Raw genomic sequence first — 15,039 nt, forward strand, 5'->3', positions numbered from 1 at the left:
ATGGACCAAACCAACATCTACTCCAACAACTTTTGTACCTACTACAACAAAGTCTTCACCAACTCCAACTACTACGGCACCAACTCCAACCACTACTCCATTAAAGAAAGAAAAAGAAAAAGATACCGAGATGGTATCCGAGGCAACTTCAAATGACTTTTTGATGAAAAAGATGATGCAAGATCCAAGACTACTCAAAGAATATCTGGACTACTTACAAAAGCCAGATAAGAAAGAAGAAACCGACAAAATTGACGAGTCAGCAGAATCATCCAAATCTACTTTTGATCCATTCGGAGGACCATGCGGACAAGATCCAAATGACTTTTGAAAAAAGATGTTGACTACTTTTGAAAAGATGTCGGTCACAAATGAAAAGAAAATGAAACTCAAGTGAAGAAGAAATGAAATTCAAATGAACAAGTCCCGAGCCTCTATAAATTGAAGAAAGATTACAGAATAAAGGCATCGGTGAAAATTATCAGACTAGATATTGTAAAGCCTTTGTAAACTCTCTCAACAACTCTCTTACTTTCAACCTACTCCCAACTACTCTCACCTACTTCAAACAACTCTTGTACTCTAGTTATTGTCAAGTTTATTCAATAAAAGAATCAAGGAGTCACTTTGCTCAAAGCTTCCGTTGTCCACTCAATTTCATTGTAAGTCCAAATCTTTATGCTTATTACAAGTTTATATTGCCTGGGTAGAAGTGGTATCAGAGCCACACCCTTTTATTTGCATACGCATATTTAAAACTTTGTTTTTACATTTTCTTTATTGAATTAAGTTTCTATTTAAATTGACTAATTCATGCATTTATATTTACATATTTCATTAATTTTTTACTGAAAGCGTTGGTAAGACTTGATGCCTTGTAAGACCGTTGGTAAGTCCAGGATAGGATGTTCCAGGCCTAGTGCTCGGTTGTTCCCGGTTAAGTAAAATTTAATTAAATATTAGACATGACTGCATTCCTTAGACAATTAAAAATAGGATCTAATTCAAAGCAAGATAATGTAGTACAAAGTCATGAATATCATATGCCCATAAACAATTCAGATTGGACTATTCCAGAAGAAAAAATAGAACACATTTACAGAATTGGCCCTTTAGATTTTAAAACTGCTTTATCAGTCAAAACCCATGAAGAAACAATTTCTATCCAAGAAGAATATCAATCTATTCAACTATTAAATCATAGTACAATTCAAAAATATCTAAGTAAAGGATATCGATATATTCATATAGGTTTGATACAAATTGCAGTAAAACCTTTGTTTCATTTAGGAGTAGATGCTCCAATATATTTAGCATTAAGAGATACTAGACTCAAAAGATATAAAACTTCTTTATTATCTATGAATCAAACAAATGTTTGTAATGGACCAATATATTTCAACTGTACTCCAAATTTTTCTATAGACTTAACAGATCCACATATCTTGAATTCAGTCATACTAGATATTCATATGCAGGGAAATGAATTTGAAAAACATACAAAGAATTTTGCAATAATATATAGAATATATTATAGACCTTTGTCTTCTCATTTAAATCCTAAATTTATAATGACTCCAACTCTTAAAGAAGAAACAACTTTATTACAAGTAGATGCAGACAAACCTACAACTTATACTCCAAAAAGACTAAAGTGGAATGAAATAACTATACCTAGTGAATTTGAAATTAAAAATCCACAAATAGCAAGAAATATAGAACAGACTACTGCAGAAAATATTATAGAAAAATCAGATGGAAGTACTTTAATAAGATTTTCATCATTAAGAGAAAGACCAGAATCATCATATTCATAGTTACCAACTAGACGTTCAAATTATGAGTCAATTGAAGTTAATTTCCCTATGGAAAGTACCTCAAATTTTAAATATAAAACACCTATACCAGAAGTTATAAATCAAAATCAATCAGATTATTCCCCAACTCATTCACAAATGAAAGGAGAAATAAATGTTATAAATAAATCATATAAAATAAACCATAAATATTTACAAGAAGATTATGAAGATGAAGAAAACACAGAAAAAAGAATTTGATTTTTTCAATTAGAAACAGAGTATAAAGAAAAATTAATTTTAGAATGGAAAAGTGAATTAGAAAAACAAAAGTTTGATTTTCCTTTCTTTATGTGGTTATCATTTTATACTTCAAAATTAGGAATAAATGATGTCTATACTACACCTCAAGTAAATGTTCAAACTAATTTATATAAAAAATGGAAATTAAAAGATGAACAAGTTGTAACCTCAATACACCCTCCATTACAAGAAGTAAAAATTAATATAGGACAAGGAGAAATTATAGCCTCACCTTTTAAGAAAGGAAGAGAAGCTGAATCAAGTACAAATAATTCAATAAATCTAGAAGATCTTAAAAAAGTTTATCAACAAAATAATTATACAAATCAAATCCTTCATACAATATTTCAACATATGGAAGTATTAAATACTAAAATAGATACAATGAAGAAAATAGAATTAATATTCCCAAATGATATCTCAGCACCTCATTTTAAGCCAAGAAGCCTAACAAGAGAAAAAGAACAAGAATTAGTACAAAATATTAATAATCAAAAAATAAATAATACAGATAATTTATTAAATAAAATATCTCAAGCTTTACAAAATCTAACCACAGAATCTAAACCTTCAACTCCAAAAATAAATACATTAGACAAAATAATAGAAGAAAACTCAATTGACGAAATAGAAGAATCTGAAAAAACAGCAGAATCAGGAACAGAAGAAGAAGATATGATTTTACCCATAGAAAACCAATTTGAAGAAACAGAAGGAAATCAGATAAATAGAATAAAAAGAAAAAACTATAGTAACAACAGAAATAATTGGAAAATGATAAGTTCAAAAAATTATTATCCTAGACCAAGTCCTCCAGATATTCAATATGAAGAAAGATCAAAATTCAGAACTACTAAATATGATGGAGATTCAATTTATGAATGGAACATAGATGGCAAAGCCGAATATGAAGTATTAAATAATTTGCAAGAAATGGGAATGGCTAGATTAGCTTACAAAATTAAAAATATTCAAGAAAGAAATATTGCAATCTTATTAGTCTCAGGATTTACTGGACAATTAAAAAATTGGTGGGATAATGCTTTAACATTACAAGATAAATTATCAATATTAGATCATACACAAGAAATTGAAGATGATCAACGAAATATCCAAATACAGTCAGATGCTGCAGAATTTCTAATAGTAACAATAGTAATGTATTTCATAGGAAATCCAAAAGAAGAATTAAATTCCAATAAAATATTTTTAACAAATTTAAGATGTCCAACATTATCAGACTTTAGATGGTATAAAGATATGTTTTTAACTAATGTATTAAGAAGACCAGATTGTAATGCTTCATTTTGGAAAGAAAGATTCATAACTGGATTACCAAGTTTATTTTCACAAAGAATAATGGATAATTTACAAAAAGAAATGGGAACAGATGTAATTTTATTTGAAAATATTACTTTTGGACAATTATTTGCTTTTGTGAAAAAAGAAGGATTGATGTTATGTTCAGAATTAAGATTACAAATAAAATATGGATCAAAAAGAAAAGAAGTAGGATCATTTTGTGATGCATTTGGAATTAAAAGAATTAAATCACCATCAGCATACAAAAAGAAAGTTAAAAAATATTTTAAGAAAATAAGATATAAAAACCCTAAGGAAAATGAACCAACTAAGAAGAAAAGATTTATTAAAAAGAAAATTGTTTGTTATAAATGTGGAAAAATAGGTCATAAAGCAAACAAATGTAAATTGAAAGAAAAAATTACAGAAATCTGTGCAAACGAAGAAGAAATTAAAAATAAAATAATAAATTTATTAATAAACGAAAAAGATCAAAGTTCTGAAGACAATTATTATGATGATATATCTAGTTCAGAAAGTGAAGAAAATTGTAATTGTTCAAGTACTCCAAAATATATAAATGTTATAACTAAAAAAGAAGATAAAGAATTTTTATTAGATATAATAGAAAAAATTGAAGATCCAATAGCTAAAAAAGAATATTTAGAAAGATTAAAAAGTTTAATTATTCAAGAAGACAAAATGCCAAAAATAATAGAACCTTTTAACATTTCGAAATTAATAGATAAATATCCAAATATAAATATAATGAAAAAAGAAACTACTAAAGATCTTCAAACAGAAATTAATAGTTTAAAAATACAAGTAAAACAATTACAACAAGAAATAATAGAATTAAAAACAAAAGATTTAGAAATAGAAGCAAAAATAGCATTAATAAATACTCAACCCTCAACCTCTAATTCTAAAATAGAAGAAATATTAATATCAGAAAAACCAATAGAAGAAGCTCAATATTTAAATACTATCGAAAGAATGACATTTCAAAAATGGTTTTGTGACGCCCCCCACTTCTCCCAAGGGCGAACCCAAGGGTATCCGCGGGACGCCTGCCCAACTCTCGCCAGAACTCAAGACAAATCAAATCGAACTTAACGATACATACCAAATACTACGAGTCAAAATAGAGAAAAGTCGCTTCCTTAACTAAATATTTAAATCTTACATCATGTTCACAAAAGATACATCAAGTTCCAAAATGCAACCATTAAAAGTCGACTACACATTTACAGCCCCGATTCCAATCAAAAGTATAATCTAGTCGGCTTTACCAAAATCTTCCAATCCAACCTGTTAAGGAAAACAAACTAATAGGATGAGCCAATATTAAGTGAGGCCAAGAAAACACACATGCAAACACATAATCCAAGTAGCGACAACAATTACACTGTAAGTAAGGCTATCAAATTCGAATAATTCACATTTCGAATAGGAAAAATAAACAGAAACAATTCAAGGATACTGTAGCTCTCAAGAGCTAAATTCCAAGTAGTCGAGTCGAAGTCTTTGTTTATCTCAATTCATATCTTTTGATGATTACAAAACAATTGGATGTTTCTAACACCTTTTGTAGAGATCCTTTTCAGAAATAAACCAAACAGGTCTGTGGATTTAAAGTAGAAAAAAAAGATCAAAAAAAGAATGAAGTCTGCTGAGGATGATGTCGGACGCACAAAAGGAGAATATCGGACGTCCGATATTCTTTGAGTATCTTCGGACGAGTAAAGAACTCAGACTCGGACGTCCGAAGAAGACAAGCCAGGAGTTACTTGATTACTGATCAGGTTCGGACGCTCAACACCTGTGTATCGGACGTCCGACAAACGTTGCTGCTCTTCGGACGCAACACTCTGGACGCATCGGCCGTTCGAAGGAATTGAAGAAGAAAGTCCAAGTATTCATCCTACCCTCGGACGTATGACCGGACGTCCTAAGGGACTCAAGAAAACTTCCAGAACTCATTGATCTCGTTCGGACGCATAAAAACCAAACATCGGACGTCCGACAGCACCAACGGCTAGTTGACTCTTCAGTTGCCTTCTACCCGTTGACAGCATTAATTGAGGAACTCTCTGGTCTCCTATAAAAAGAACAAAGTCAACCACCTCAAGGTAACTTTGTACATCAAGCCTACATCAGATAGTGAGTGATTCGTGTGCTAGAATACTCAAAAGGAACATTTGTACTCCTTGCTTGTGCAATATTCGTGCAATTTTTCAAGTGTGACATAGCTTCTTCAATAGTGTAGCATAGTGAGGGTTTGCGAGTGTTTGTAAAACTTTCTTGCTTGACCAAGTGTGGTTTGGGGCAAGAAGGAAGTGATCCCTTCCTTGTACACAAAAGATTGGTTGCAAGTCTGTTCAACTTGAAGTAACTTGGTATATAAAAGTGGTGTTCAAATCTCAGTTGTGTTTAAAGCCTGGTTTGTTTCTTTACTTTCATTTACTGCTTTTCTACATAAACTGTTCTTCTCTCCATCTCACGAATACCTGTGCTCTTGTGTTATCTTGTTCATTGGAAGGTATTTGAGAAAAGAAAGGCTGTCTGTGAAAAAAAGTAGAATATATCTTAGCAGGTTTTTGAAAGCCTAATTCACCCCCCCTCTTAGGTTGTCTTCGATCCTTACAATTGGTATCAGAGCTTGGTCTCCTAGAGATTAAGCTCAAGCGGCTTGGAGTAAGATGACAACCAGTCATGCTATGTTTGTTGAGGGGCAATCTGTTATTAGGCCTCCCATGTTTATTGGTTCCAATTATGTTAGTTGGAAAGAAAGAATGATTATCTTCTTGCAATCCATTGATATTGAGCTGTGGTTTATTGTGAATGAAGGACCGCATGATGCTAACTTTCTTGATGCAGAAACAGGTTTGTTGCGGCAAAAAACGAGAGCTGAGATGAATGCTCAAGATAGAACCAATCTCACATTGAATGCCAAAGCCATGAATGTTCTTTATAGTGCCTTAGACTCAAATGAGTCAATTAGAGTAAAAGGGTGCAAATCTGCCAAAGAAATGTGGGATAAGCTAAGAGAAATTCATGAGGTCAGTGACAATGTAAGAGAACAGAAAAAGTCCATTCTGGTCACCAAGTATGAATCTTTTAAGATGGAGCCTCATGAGAACATCGACAAAATGTATTGTAGATTTAATGATCTGATCAAGGATTTAGAGGTGCTTGAGAAGGAGTACTCTCTAGGTGAAAAGAACAGAAAAATTCTGAATGCTCTATCAAAGGATTGGGAAAGTAAAGTGACTGCCATAGAGGAAGCCAAGGATCTAAACTCCTTATCCATTGAATCTCTGATTAACTCTCTAACCTCTTACGAACTGAAACTTAAATCTAAGTTGCAGGAAGAAGAAGACACAAAAGGAAGGAAGAGTATTGCTCTGAAAGCTTCACAAGATGAAGATGAAACAGTCTCACTGGATGAAAATGACTTGGAAGGTGATGACAGTGATATTGCACTCATCACAAGAGGTTTCAAAAGATTTCTCAATAAGAGAAAATTCAGAAAAGGCGGATCCAGCAATTCCTTCCAGATCAGACTAATGACTTCAGGAATAGAGGGAAACTAGAGTTCAACAAGAAGCAGAACGATAAATGTTTTGAATGTGGCCAACCTGGACATTATGCAAATGAGTGTCCAATGAAGAAAAAGAAGGAAAACAAGATTGAACTAAAATCAAAGTTCAACAATTTTCAGATTACCTGGAATGATTGCAACTCAGAAGGTGAAGTTGAAGAAGAAGAGGAATCTGCTCAAGTGGCTTTCATGGCTATTGGAGATGAAGAGGTGAACCAGGATTACATTGCTAAAGAATCAAAATGGTTCATTGATAGTGGATGTTCAAGACATATGACTGGTGATGCATCACAATTCATTAAACTCAAGCAAAAAGCAAGTGGAAAGGTAACATTTGGAGATGATAACAATGCCAAGACTGTTGGTATTGGCGGTGTTGGTAAGAATGATCAAACTTTTATCCACAATGTTCTTCTTGTTGACAATTTGAGCTACAATCTGTTAAGTGTTAGCCAATTGTATGATAGGAATCTATTTGTATTGTTCAAAAAGCTTGAATGTCTCATATTTGACTCAAAGTTCAACATTGTTTTCAAAGAAAAAAGAGTTAATGATGTCTATGTAGTGTTGGTTGAAAAAATTGATTCCTCATATCTCAAATGTCTCAAAATAGCAAATGAGGACCCATGGTTGTGACATAGAAGGTTGTGTCACTTCAATATGGATTTGCTGAAAGAAATTTCTAAAAAGGAACTTGTTAGAGGACTTCCAAAAATTAGATTTGAAAAAGACAGAATTTGTGATGCTTGCCAATTTGGAAAACAAGTCAAGATTTCTTTTAAACCTAAGAAATGTGTTTCTACTTCAAAACCACTTGAACTTCTGCACCTTGATCTGTTTGGTCCTACACAGACTGCAAGCCTTGGTGGTAAGAGATATTGTTTTGTGATTGTTGATGACTACTCTCGATATACTTGGGTAATATTCCTTGCTCAAAAAGATGATGCCTTTAAGAATTTTACCTCATTATTTGCTAAAGTACAAAATCTGCTTGGCCTGAAAATTGTTAGAATTAGAAGTGATAATGGGACAGAATTCAAGTTCTGTGGTTTTCCAGAATTTTGTGATCATAATGGTATTACTCATGAATTCTCTATTGCTAGAGTCCCTCAACAAAATGGAGTTGTAGAAAGAAAAAATAGAACTCTCCAAGAGGCTGCTAGAACTATGCTTAGTGAATGCAATTTACCAAAATATTTTTGGGTTGAAGCCATAAACACAGCCTGTTATACCATGAATAGAGTTCTTCTAAGACCAATTTTGAACAAAACTTCCTATGAGCTCATGTATGACAAAAAGCCTGTTGTCGGCTACTTCAAAATATTTGGTTGTAAATGTTTCATTTTGAATATCAAGGAACATCTTGGAAAGTTTGACAAGAAATCTGATGAGGAAATTTTCTTGGATTATTGTGAAAACAAAAGAGGTTTCAGAGTTTATAATCGTAGAACATTGATTATAGAGGAGACTATACACATTACTTTTTATGAATCTAATGGTGACATTTATATGAGTTGTGGTGAAGATGATGACACAGGTGTTCAAGAAGGACTAAAGAAGCTAGCAATCAATGACCATGACTCTGCCTCACCAGAAACTGATTCAAAGGATAATGATGCTTAGGTCAGTCCAGCTGAAGAAGTGAATAATAGAGATACCACTACTCCTAATAATCTTCCAAGAGTCTGAAAATTTGCTCATAATCATCCCAGGGAGCTTATAATTGGTGATCCTTCTGAAAAGGTCAGGACTCGTTCCTCTAGACACCTGGTAGATAATCTTGCTTTTGTATCACATATTGAACCTAAAAATGTTGTTGATGCTTTGAATGATGAGCACTGGATTTTAGCTATGGAAGAAGAGTTAATCCAATTTGAATGAAACAAAGTTTGGACTCTGGTTGCCAGACCACAAGGCCATCCTATCATTGGCACTAAATGGGTTTTTAGAAACAAATTGAATGATAATGGGGAGATTGTTAGAAATAAGACTAGACTGGTGGCTAAGGGATACACTCAAGAAGAGGGAATAGACTTTGATGAGTCTTTTGCACCAGTAGCCAGGCTGGAATCCATAAGAATGTTTTTAGCATTTGCATGTTTCAAGAATTTTAAATTATTTCAAATGGATGTTAAGAGTGCCTTCTTAAATGGATTTATAGATCAAGAAGTCTATGTTGACCAACCTCCTGGTTTTGAAAATGAATCTTATCCAGATCACGTGTTTAAACTCTCAAAAGCTTTATATGGATTAAAGCAAGCTCCTAGAGCATGGTATGAATGTCTGAGTGGATTTCTGATTGAAAATGGTTTTAAAAGAGGCATTGTAGACACTACACTTTTTACAAAACAAAGCTCACAAGATCTTTTGATTGTGCAAATATATGTGGATGATATCATATTTGGTGCGACTAATGAAAAATTGTGCAAGGACTTTTCCAACATCATGCAAAAAGAATTTGAAATGAGCATGATGGGAGAACTGAACTTCTTCCTTGGACTCCAAGTGATTCAAACCCAAGATGGAACGTTTATAAATCAAACAAAATACACCAAGGAGTTGCTGAAAAGATTCGGAATGGAGGATTCAAAGCCTGTTGGGACACCTATGTGCACATCTACCAAACTAGACAAAGATGAAGAAGGTACAAAAGTTGAGGAGAAGAAGTACAGAGGTATGATTGGAAGTTTACTTTATCTAACTGCTAGTAGGCCTGACATCATGTTTGCTGTGTGTTTATGTGCTCGATTTCAATCCTGTCCAAAGGAATCACACTTGAATGCAGTAAAAAGAATCTTGAGATATCTTAAAGGAACCTTAAATTTTGGCTTGTGGTATCCAAAATGTCATGAACTTCCTTTGTGTGGATTCTCTGATGCTGACTTTGGTGGTTGTAAAATAGATAGAAAAAGTACTACTGGTATATGCAACTTTCTTGGAAATTGCTTGGTCTCTTGGTTTAGTAAAAAACAAAATGCTATCTCACTGTCCACTACTGAAGCTGAATATGTTGCTGCTGGTGCTTGCTGTGCTCAATTGTTATGGATGAAAAACACATTGAATGACTTCGGTTTAGTATATGAATGTGTACCCATGTACTGTGACAACACTAGTGCAATTAATCTAACAAAAAATCCCATTCAACAACCTAGGACTATAGTTCATCTTTTGCATTGCACTTTTGTACTAAGTGTTGAACACCTGGTCTGTACAACTGGATATTTTCTACTATTTATGAATGTTTTAACTAAGTGCTTGTTATGAATGCTTTGAATGGATGTTATGATTGGTTATATGTTTTTGAAATCTGTTCAATGAATGAATGTTTCTGTTTAACATCTGCTACATGATTGAGTCCAAACTGTGCTGTACATTGTAAATGAATACACTGATAATGTTTCTGATGGGACGTACTGCTGGTTCCAAAACTGACACTCAATCTTGTGATGACAAAAAGGGGGAGAATTAGAATTGGATTTGGTTTAATACTGATAATATAGAGTATCTAGTTAGGGGGAGACAGTCTCAGGGGGAGTTGAGCTGGATCAGCACTGATGATGTGGATTGCGTTTCTTCCTATATACTACTCATGCACTTCGTTAGGGGGAGCTGTTATATTTTGTGCTCTATCCAATTGTTTTGTCATCACCAAAAAGGGGGAGATTGTTTATCTCAATTCATATTTTTTGATGATTACAAAACAATTGGATGTTTCTAACACCTTTTGTAGAGATCCTTTTCAGAAATAAACCAAACAGGTCTGTGGATTTAAAGCAGAAAAAGAAGATCAAAAAAAGAATGAAGTCTGCTGAGGATGATGTCGGACGCACAAAAGGAGAATATCGGACGTCCGATATTCTTTGAGTATCTTCGGACGAGTAAAGAACTCAGACTCGGACGTCCGCAGAAGATAAGCCAGGAGTTACTCGATTACTGATCAGGTTCGGACGCTCAACACCTGTGTATCGGACGTCCGACAAACGTTGCTGCTCTTCGGACGCAACACTCTGGACGCATCGGCCGTCCGAAGGAATTGAAGAAGAAAGTCCAAGTATTCATCCTACCCTCGGACGCATGATCGGACGTCCTAAGGGACTCAAGAAAACTTCCAGAACTCATTGATCTCGTTCGGACGCATAAAAATCAAACATCGGACGTCCGACAGCACCAACGGCTAGTTGACTCTTCAGTTGCCTTCTACCCATTGACAGCATTAATTGAGGAACTCTCTGGTTTCCTACAAAAAGAACAAAGTCAACCACCTCAAGGTAACTTTGTACATCAAGCTTACATCAGATAGTGAGTGATTCGTGTGCTAGAATACTCAAAAGGAACATTTGTACTCCTTGCTTGTGCAATCTTCGTGCAGTTTTTCAAGTGTGACATAGCTTCTTCAATAGTGTAGCATAGTGAGGGTTTGCGAGTGTTTGTAAAACTTCTTTGCTTGACCAAGTGTGGTTTGGGGCAAGAAGGAAGTGATCCCTTCCATGTACACAAAAGATTGGTTGCAAGTCTGTTCAACTTGAAGTAACTTGGTATATAAAAGTGGTGTTCAAACCTCAGTTGTGTTTGAAGGCTGGTTTGTTTCTTTACTTTCATTTACTGCTTTTCTACATAAACTGTTCTTCTCTCCATCTCACGAATACCTGTGCTCTTGTGTTATCTTGTTTATTGGGAGGTATTTGAGAAAAGAAAGGCTGTCTGTGAAAAAAAGTAGAATATATCTTAGCAGGTTTTTGAAAGCCTAATTCTCCCCCCTCTTAGGTTGTCTTCGATCCTTACAGTCTTGATCACATCTCACGTTGACACTCCGTCAACCACATAAGTATCAAATCCGTAGATACACCACTTTTTTTCGAATCCCGTCACCGTTACACCCCCTTACCGGGCCCGCTCATCAAAGTTTTTGATAATACTCGAGTATATCATGGCAATACTGCACAAGTAATGCCGAGCAAGATCTCTCCAATAGATCATGCTCTACGAATATCTCATGGTTTGCTAAACTTATCGACCAAGCCCATGCTGGCTCGATTCGCAAAGTTAGCCAACGAGTTTTGGGCGTCCCCCGAATATGAATACTAATACGAATATAAGTCAATGAGCAACGTTCAAATCGACGATTCCAAATAGGAATCACAAATACGGATCATATATACGAATCACAAGTACAAATCACATCCACATTACCATGTTCAAGTTGGATACGAATTCACATAGCAAAATTCGAATATAATTTCATTTGAAAGAGAACGAGTGCGATAAAGTACACCCTCGTCTCAAAATTTCAAATTTACATAACGGATAAAAAACAGATAACCACTTAGCAACAAGTTCATGCACTTGACACTCACAGTGATTCAAGTAGCGAGTTCAAATGATGGTTTAGGCGTCTCCCGTGAGATCCTCTGGAAGGTCCTCTTGAGCGCCTGAGCATTTAATAGTGAATTATCATTCACACATCCCAATTATCAAGGAAGATTGTGCACTAGTACAATCTGGGGAAATTTCATGAAAATGAACCTCAATTACTAGTAAATCGAGGTTCAAGTGGAGTTTCTTAATGTACAAGAGCAATCGAGTTTTGTTATTTTGGAAATCAAGCATAAACATTCAAGTATTATCGAAGGAATAAGGAATACTTGAAAAACTCCATTTCCTTGAAATTCAGAAAATTTCAGTTTTGATACGATATTTTGAAAAAATCGTATCTCAGATTCCACATGTCAAAAATTGGAAAACTTGGTACCGTTGGAAACCTCTTCCAAAGTACTAAAAGTTCTTAGAAGACACTTTTCCATGAATCTAAGTGGACGGTGTTCAAAAATGAGCTTAAAATTGCTGTTCCAAATCACCCAGGATTGAGCCGGGGTTGGTTTTTTGCTAACTTTGAAAATTCAGCAGAATTCACTCGTTACAAACCAGCCCTTGAAATTTGTAGCTCAATTAGAGGTGCAAGTAAGGTTTAGGGCAGAATACGCGGATCGAGAATCGGAGTTTCGAGCACCAAGATATGGTAGCTCAAAGTTGGGTAAATTTCAAGACTGTTAACAAATTTCCAGATTTGGTTCCGAATTTGGACCTTTAGTTAAGTGTCGAAACGGACTTGGATTGATACCAAATTTTGCAGTATAATACTCCTATATGAAGGGTATCTCTCTATCAAATTTTGTGGAAAAATACCTTCGGAAAGGTGGTTAACCAATCAACCAAAGTTTGGAAAAATCCTTAAGGCAATCTGTCCAAATCTAAGGTTTCAAAAACGAGGCAGTCGCCGTATTTTGATCATAACTCCCTCAATTTAATTCAGAATTGGGAATGGTTGATAGTGTTAGAAAATAGATTCATAGGGCTAAAATTTCACAGAAGAAATAGTTTCAAGTTTCAGCATGCAACTAGCTCGAAATTAAGCCTAACGTTGCAGCATCATCAAATCATTTCGGCAGAACGGAGAAACAGGACAGCCGACTTCAGATGAATGGTGTGGCTCACACACATGAAACCAGAATGTGTATTATACACCGTTGGAAACATGGGAACGTCTAGTTTCAAATTCCACTAACGGCACTTGATTTCAACGTCGGAGTACGGAGTTATGGACAAAATACAAACACTGGTCTGAGTTACGACGAAACCGTTTTCCAGATTACTAGTTTTTGAAATAAATTCGTTTGACCCACCAAAACTCAGTATTTTTCAATGAAAATTTTTACACAACTACTAAAACATATAAACAACACAATCAAGCCATTAAATCCTCAAATTTCTGCATTAAAGTGACCGAACAGAGCAGGGGTAAAATGGAAACTTTTTGCTTCAAGAGTTCAATAACGTTTCTGGCAACAATGCACCTTTAATCTACTTCCTTAAGCTCTAATTCAGCAATAAAACCATCATCAAACATCATCACCGCCATCAACCCAAAGTGGGAGTTCATAGAGCCCACATTTAACAATTTTCCAACATCCACAACAATCCATAAGAGATCAAGAGCTAAAAGATATACTAGACTTCCAAAAATCAAAGTTAAAAGGCTAGATTAAGACTTACTCTTAGTTGATGTTTAAGACAGAGATTCGGTCCTTTTGAAGCCTGAAGAAACCGTGAAAGCTCCTCCCCTTTTCAGCTTAATGTGTTGTCCAAGTGTAGAGCTAAGTGTATGTGAAGTTTTGGTTGAATCTATGGAGGTTTGGTTGTGATTTTTGTGAGATTTGTGGAAGGAAATGGTGAAGAGCTGCGGCTGTGCTTTCCGTCCATTGCAGTAGCAGAAATGAAATGTGATTCGGATGCCTTTGCGTACAAAAGACGCTTGACGTCTAATATTTTAAGTACGTAAAATTTTAATTGCAACTAGTGCCCTACACGCGCGTTTTGTGTTCGATTTCTCTCACGTTTGTTGCACTAGTGCACTAAACCTCTAGGGCACTTACATTCATATAAATATTATTCATTCTTAATTATCCCAAAATAATGGTCCAAAGTCCCTCAATTAAGTGCGCACGTGAAAACACGTATTTCTAATTTAGGCGCAAAAAAATTGAAACCTTTGAGAAATTCTTATAACGATCGTACCACTAACTATCACTTCAATATTTAAACCTAAAATTACCTATTTTAGGACCATTGTATATGTCTTAAATTTTTGAGCTTATTGTACTCCTAATTGGCTAAAGTTTTCAGACACGTTTTCACTTTTTCACTAAACAAGCTTCTAAGAAAATAATTTTTTGAAACGAGACACTTTAAAAATATAACGAAGCTATAAAATCATATATTTAGGTCTAATAAGGATAGAAAATAATATTCGGGCAAAAATCCAAATAGATAATTAATTGAGCCAAAATTAGGGGTTTAAAAATAATAATTTTACGAGTCCTCACGTGAATTGAGTATTGATTCCTCGATTATCCTTTCTTAATCTATTATTGATCGTTCTTAATTCTCCAATATTAATACACTCTCGATTCAAATATAGTCTCGAAAAACGTGCACTCGTTGTTCCGAACTAAACGAGTTTTCGAAGAGTGAATTTTT

The 15,039-nt window shown here is 34.4% G+C and overlaps 1 long non-coding RNA gene across 1 annotated transcript; it reads right to left on the minus strand.

Moving 5' to 3' along the window:
• Positions 1-4,546: 4,546 nt before the first annotated feature.
• LOC140038102 (uncharacterized) lies at positions 4,547-14,198 on the minus strand. The gene is made up of 2 exons (XR_011841912.1): positions 14,056-14,198; positions 4,547-4,712 (listed from the first exon to the last, which is right to left on the minus strand). It is a non-coding gene; the product is annotated as an uncharacterized lncRNA (long non-coding RNA).
• Between the last annotated feature and the right edge of the window lie 841 nt (positions 14,199-15,039).

This window comes from Coffea arabica, chromosome 3c (assembly GCF_036785885.1).
Source record: "Coffea arabica cultivar ET-39 chromosome 3c, Coffea Arabica ET-39 HiFi, whole genome shotgun sequence".
Taxonomy (NCBI): Eukaryota; Viridiplantae; Streptophyta; class Magnoliopsida; order Gentianales; family Rubiaceae; genus Coffea; species Coffea arabica.